Source organism: Choloepus didactylus, chromosome 6 (genome assembly GCF_015220235.1).
Source record: "Choloepus didactylus isolate mChoDid1 chromosome 6, mChoDid1.pri, whole genome shotgun sequence".
In the NCBI taxonomy this organism is placed as follows: domain Eukaryota; kingdom Metazoa; phylum Chordata; class Mammalia; order Pilosa; family Megalonychidae; genus Choloepus; species Choloepus didactylus.
In genome coordinates, this window is record NC_051312.1 from 87,927,506 (window position 1) to 87,934,854 (window position 7,349).

The 7,349-nt window shown below is 39.8% G+C and overlaps 1 non-coding gene and 1 pseudogene across 1 annotated transcript; both read right to left on the reverse strand.

The window, feature by feature from the left end:
- Nucleotides 1-1,690: 1,690 nt before the first annotated feature.
- Nucleotides 1,691-1,798, reverse strand: LOC119538887. Its single transcript, XR_005217676.1, has one exon. It is a non-coding gene; the product is annotated as a U6 spliceosomal RNA (small nuclear RNA).
- Nucleotides 1,799-1,883: 85 nt separating this feature from the next.
- Nucleotides 1,884-4,553, reverse strand: LOC119537206 (annotated as a pseudogene).
- Nucleotides 4,554-7,349: the final 2,796 nt, after the last annotated feature.

Genomic DNA, 7,349 nt, shown 5'->3' on the forward strand with positions numbered 1-7,349 from the left:
GGGGAAGGAAACAAACAGACAAAGGTACCCAGTGTTCTTTTTTACTTCAATTGCTCTTTTTCACTCTAATTATTATTCTTGTTATCTTTGTGTGTGTGCTAATGAAGGTGTCAGGGATTGATTTAGGTGATGAATGTACAACTATGTAATGGTACTGTAAACAATCGAAAGTACAATTTGTTTTGTATGACTGCGTGGTATGTGAATATATCTCAATAAAATGATGATTAAAAAAAAAAAAGTAGGGAAAGTTAAAAAAAAAAAAAAAAGAAAAACAAGGAAAAAAAAAAAAGATGTAGTGCCCCCTTGAGGAGCCTGTGGAGAATGCAGGGGTATTCGCCTACCCCACCTCCATGGTTGCTAACATGACCACAGACATAGGGGACTGGTGGTTTGATGGGCTGAGCCCTCTACCACAGGTTTTACCCTTGGGAAGACGGTTGCTGCAAAGGAGAGGCTAGGCCTCCCTATGGTAGTGCCTAAGAGCCTCCTCCCGAATGCCTCTTTGTTGCTCAGATGTGGCCCTCTCTCTCTGGCTAAGCCAACTTGAAAGGTGAAATCACTGCCCTCCCCCCTACGTGGGATCAGACACCCAGGGGAGTGAATCTCCCTGGCAACGTGGAATATGACTCCCGGGGAGGAATGTAGACCTGGCATCGTGGGACGGAGAACATCTTCTTGACCAAAAGGGGGATGTGAAAGGAAATGAAATAAGCTTCCGTGGCAGAGAAATTCCAAAAGTAGCCGAGAGGTCACTCTGGTGGGCACTCTTATGCACACTTTAGACAACCCTTTTTAGGTTCTAAAGAATTGGGGTAGCTGGTGGTGGATACCTGAAACTATCAAACTACAACCCAGAACCCATGAATCTCGAAGACAGTTGTATAAAAATGTAGCTTATGAGGGGTGACAATGGGATTGGGAAAGCCATAAGGACCACACTCCACTTTGTCTAGTTTATGGATGGATGAGTAGAAAAATACGGGAAGGAAACAAACAGACAAAGGTACCCAGTGTTCTTTTTTACTTCAATTGCTCTTTCTCACTCTAATTATTATTCTTGTTATTTTTGTGTGTGTGCTAATGAAGGTGTCAGGGATTGATTTGGGTGATGAATGTACTACTATGTAATGGTACTGTAAACAATCGAAAGTACGATTTGTTTTGTATGACTGCGTGGTATGTGAATATATCTCAATAAAATGAAGATTAAAAAAAAAATACAGGGCTGATTGCTAAAAAAACTCTTTGTTGCTAAGGCACTATTGAACTAAGAACTGTGCTATAATGAGCAAGACTTCAGACAATATTAAATGTTTCCCAAACTACAACACAGCAAATTTTAACAGATTTAAACATATGTTGCACTGCTGTGGTAGGGTTCTTTTTAGTGACTGGCACTATAAAGCCAACTTGAAGAAAGAAAAGAAAAAAAGCAAAGTGAGAACAACAAATGGTGTAACCGACTTAATGCAAATAAAGATTAACAGTGAGAAGTGAGGAAGGTGATGCCATTCTAAACATTAAGTTCTTTGCAGGAAGTGGAACTCCCATACCAGCATAAGATGGTTGTGAAAGCAAACTAAAACTGGTCTCAGTATGAAACACCATCCCAGAATGAGTGAACAAAGTAAGGACATGCAGAGCGTTTTCTCCTGAAATGTCAGGTTTTTTTTTTTTTTTAATTAGAGAAGTTGTGGGACACTTCATGAATTTGCATGTCATCCTTGGCACAGGGACCCTGCTAATCTTCTCTGTATCGCTCCAGTTTTAGTGTAGGTGCTATTGACGTGAGAATTGTAAGAGTTTTTGAAGGCTTTCTTTCCTGTAAATGTTGTACATAGCAAATTTCCTATAAATTAACACAATAATCTTTTGTGGTTTTATTCAGAACTGAACAGTGCAATTCCAAAGCACAGTTTAAGAGGAACCCAGTATGCTTCTGTTGTGGCAACATCAGAGTTTTGTTTTGTTGTTAGTTAGTTGCTTCCTCAATGACCAATTTCAAATGATTCTGTACCCTCATTTACTCTCAGCTGCAAGTTCTGTCAGGTTCTCCTTTCTCATCAGAAGTGTCTCTGAGTTTTCTGTCTGCAAGTTGACTAAAAGTGTACAACACAATGATATAACCAAGGAAATTCTGCCAACCCACTTTGTCCCTTAATATTTCCACTGTTTCAGGTACACTCCTGTTGACATGAGAAACTCCCCTTAAATTTCTGTTTTATAAAAGGGAAAAGATGAATAGTTTCTCCTGTCCTGTCATTCAACATCATGAGCACATTTGAAGTAGGAATTATTTCAGGATCATGACCCCAAGACATTAATACTCAATAATAACCCTTCAGTATACCTGACTGTTTGTGAACTCTTGTACCTTTGGACAATAAAGGAAATGGGTCTGACTGCTGGGCACTGACTTGTGAGATAACTGGTCTAATATGCCAAGGAGTACCAGTACTGATGGGCTGAATTTCATTGATGAGAGGAGCCATGGAAACAAACAATGTGTAATATTTGTTTAGAACTCTGCTCCATGTCTCAGAGTCCAAATCAAAAGGGCTTTCATGGTGTCAGAGATAACAGAGAAAAACCATAAGTAGGTTGTTCTGACAGTGCAGTTGCGTAACTATATGTCTTATGATGCAGACACAGTATTGTGTTTCTCAGAGTAAGTGCATGATCAACATATCTTGGTACTTCTCCCTCACTGGTGTTTTGAACCTGTTCTAGTTCTATAAGGAAGCTGTCCAAAAGATTTCCCATCATTAAATAGGCAAGCACTGAGTAAAATAGGAAAGGCATCTACTGTAGACAGAGTCAAACTGCTTATCCTGGACATGTCAGATGGATTGTGACTATTTGTATCAGTATCAGTGGCTGACAAAGCTGCTTATTATACAGGACTCCTATTTTCCTTGTCGTCCCATGATAGGAATATCTTTTGTGGATCTAAAGTACTTTTTAATCTGTTTACAGGTGAGATATTCCACCATGATGAATGAAGTTGATCCAGATTTATTACTTGTCCCTTCTAATGGGTAAAACTCATTGGCAATACATGGAAACAGCATGGATATGTCTATCTCTAGGACATTTGCAAGCTATGCCACATTAGTATCTCATATATTGAAAGAAATATAGAATTTCACTTAATAACCTTGCACCTGATTCATTATAAAACCTTCAAGAGGAAGAATACAATTGGCAACAGATATTGGCCCATCCAAATAAATAATTTTTGTTATATAAACTGTGCCAGTTTGAATGTATTATGTCCCCCAAAATGCCATTATTTTTGATGTAATCTTGTGTGGGCAGACCTATCAGTGTTGATGAGATTGTAATTCTTTGAATGTTTCCATGGAGATATGACCCACCCAACTGTGGGTGATAACTCTGATTGGATAATTTCCATGGAGGAGTGGCCCCACCCATTCAGCATGGGCCTTGATTAGCTTACTGGAGCACTATAGAAGTTCAGACAGAAGAAGCGACCTTGCCACAGCCAAGAGGGACACTTTGTTGAACACACAGGAGCAGAGAGAGGAGCTTCAGCTTACAGAGACATTTTGGAGATGGCCTTTGAAAGCAGACTTTTGCTCCAGAGAAGCAAATAGAGGACAAATGATCCAAGAGCAACTAAGAGTGACATTTTTTAGGAGCTGAAGCCTAGGGAGGAACGTCCTGGGAGAAAGCCATTTTGAAACCAGAACTTGGAGCAGATGTTAGCCATGTGCCTTCCCAGCTAACAGAGGTTTTCCAGATGCCATTGGCCATCTTCCAGTGAAGGTACCCAATTGTTGATGCATTACCTTGGACACTTCATGGCCTTAAGACTGTAACTGTGTAACCAAATAAACCTCCTTTTATAAAAGCCAATCCATGTCTGGTGTTTTGCATCCCAGCAGCATTAGCAAACTAGAACATAAACTATATACCACATTATAATCTAGTGTTCAGAGAGTTGAGGACCTGAATTGATGATCTTCTCAATGGTGCATTTCTCAAATTTCTTTTGTCATTTTGGTGATCTAACCAATGTACACCACTCTCCATACCTCTATGGCATTTCCATTCACTGGCTTTATTGGTAGAAGATCAGTATGTAACCATTCCTCAAATTTCAAAAAGAAAAATTTTTCATGATCTAAACTGATTCATAAAATCAATGTCCTAGTTTCTTCTTACGCTAAGAAACCTTAGTCAGCTCCAGTAAAATTGATCAACAAATCGTAATTGTTCTCATTGCTCACAATTTCCTCCTTAATCCTTGTATAATACAAAAGTGGTATTATCCTCAGCCCTTTACCATAATATCCAATAAATGGTACAGCATGAGATGATCTTGACTCTAATAGTTCCTCAAAATATTTGCATTCATCTTTCTTGACATGTTTAAGTTATTTCTGCATCAAAATGGACTGCAGATATGTAGGAGACAATCTGCTTTTCACATTTTCTCTGTGAATTTCCAAGACCCTGACATGTGTTGGCCAGCAGCTTCTCCAGGGGTGGTTATGCAGTATGTAGAACCCCACATCTATGTTCATGATGCTGGGGCCCCAGGCCAGTTGGGGGTACCTGAGGAGGCCTGGCGCCTTACGCTTTAGAATGCACGAGCTGCCCCTTGGTGATGGCTCAAGACAGCTCAGCATGGCAGAGAACTGGGAGCATCAGAGGCTCAAGTTTCTTCCTTCACTGAATTAGATTTTAAGAAACAAATAGTCCTCAAATTAATAATCTTATAAATAACTCTCCAGGCCTACTAACCATCCCTCATATGTGCCCATTCCTCAAACTTCACTGAAAAGATTGGAGAACACATTCATATTTGCTTGTCTTCATTTCAAAATGTTTTGCCTTTGTGACTCTTTTATTCCTAAGTTTCCCATATGCTTTCCAGAGTGATCCCTTCCACTTATACTCATTGTTCTATCCCTTCTGTCTTCTCCAGTACCCTGCTCTTGCAATCTGTTCTCTCCTTTTTCTCACTGTGCATCTGTCTCTCTCTCTCTCTCTCTCTAAATTGGAAAGCAACCTTCAGGACTTGACTGCCCCTTCTACAAAGGCTATTTTTTTCTCCTTCCTTTCCCTTTCAGACTTTCAAACTTGGCTGTCCTTTGATTGCTCAGCCACTGGTGCAACTCTTAACATATTTGTTGAATGAATAAATGAATGCTCTCACATTGATCTCCTTGTTATACTTTGCAGCCTTCTTCCTGTTCTTTGAACATGCCAAACTCATTCCCACTTCAGGGCCTTTACACTGGTTGTCCCCTCTGCCTAGAACACTCTTTTTAGTCTTTGCCTGGCCAGCCCCTCTCATCCCAGCACACCTACAACACACAAACATATTTCTTGGAGATCATCAGAGGTATCTTATTCAAGTGCACTTTTATTTTTATATTCAAATTTATTGATAAATATTCACATACCATACAATCATCCAAAGTGTACAATCAATTGTTCACATTACCATCATATAGTTGTTCATTCATCACCCCATCTATTTTTTTTTAATCATCATTTTATTGAGATATATTCACATACCACGCAGTCATACAAAACAAATTGTACTTTCGATTGTTTACAGTACCATTACATAGTTGTACATTCATCACCTAAATCAATCCCTGACACCTTCATTAGCACACACACAAAAATAACAAGAATAATAATTAGAGTGAAAAAGAGCAATTGAAGTAAAAAAGAACACTGGGTACCTTTGTCTGTTTCTTTCCTTCCCCTACTTTTCTACACATCCATCCATAAACTAGACAAAGTGTAGTGTGGTCCTTATGGCTTTCCCAATCCCACTGTCACCCCTCATAAGCTACATTTTTATACAACTGTCTTCGAGATTCATGGGTTCTGGGTTGTAGTTTAATAGTTTCAGGTATCCACCACCAGCTACCCCAATTCTTTAGAACCTAAAAAAGGTTGTCTAAAGTGTGCGTAAGAGTGCCCACCAGAGTGATCTCTCGGCTCGTTTTGGAATCTCTCTGCCACTGAAGCTTATTTCATTTCCTTTCACATCCCCCTTTTGGTCAAGAAGATGTTCTCCATCCCACGATGCCGGGTCTACATTCCTCCCCGGGAGTCATATTCCACGTTGCCAGGGAGATTCACTTCCCTGGGTGTCTGATCCCACGTAGGGGGGAGGGCAGTGATTTCACCTTTCATGTTGGCTTAGCCAGAGAGAGAGGGCCACATCTGAGCAACAAAGAGGCATTCAGGAGGAGACTCTTAGGCACAAATACAGGGAGGCCTAGCCTCTCCTTTGCAGCAACCGTCTTCCCAAGGGTAAAACTTATGGTAGAGGGCTCAACCCATCAAACCACCAGTCCCCTATGTCTGTGGTCATGTTAGCAACCATGGAGGTGGGGTAGGCGAATACCCCTGCATTCTCCACAGGCTCCTCAAAGGGGCACTACATCTTTTTTTTTTTTTTTCCTTGTTTGTCTTTTTTCTTTTTTTTTTTTTTAACTTTCCCTTCTTTTTTAAATCAACTGTATGAAAAAAAAAGTTAAAAAGAAAACAAACATACAATAAAAGAACATTTCAAAGAGACCATAACAAGGGAGTAAGAAAAAGACAACTAACCTAAGATAACTGCTTAACTTCCAACATGTTCCTACTTTACCCCAAGAAAGTTACATAATATAGCAACATTTCGGTGAACTTGTTCCTACTACATCCATCAGAAATTAACAGACCATAGTCATTTCTGGGCATCCCCAGAACGTTAAATAGCTTATCTGTTCTTCTTGGATTATTGTTCCCCCTTCCTTAATTGCTCTCTACTGCTAGTTCCCCTACATTCTACATTATAAACCATTTGTTTTACATTTTTCAAAGTTCACATTAGTGGTAGCATATAATATTTCTCTTTTTGTGCCTGGCTTATTTTGCTCAGCATTATGTCTTCAAGGTTCATCCATGTTGTCATATGTTTCACCAGATCGTTCCTTCTTACTGCCGCGTAGTATTCCATCGTGTGTATATACCACATTTTATTTATCCACTCATCTGTTGAAGGACATTTGGGTTGTTTCCATCTCTTGGCAATTGTGAATAATGCTGCTATGAACATTGGCGTGCAGATATCTGTTCGTGTCACTGCTTTCCGATCTTCCGGGTATATACCGAGAAGTGCAATCGCTGGATCGAATGGTAGCTCTATATCTAGTTTTCTAAGGAACTGCCAGACTGACTTCCAGAGTGGCTGAACCATTATACAGTCCCACCAACAATGAATAAGAGTTCCAATTTCTCCACATCCCCTCCAGCATTTGTAGTTTCCTGTTTGTTTAATGGCAGCCATTCTAACCGGTGTTAGATGGTAT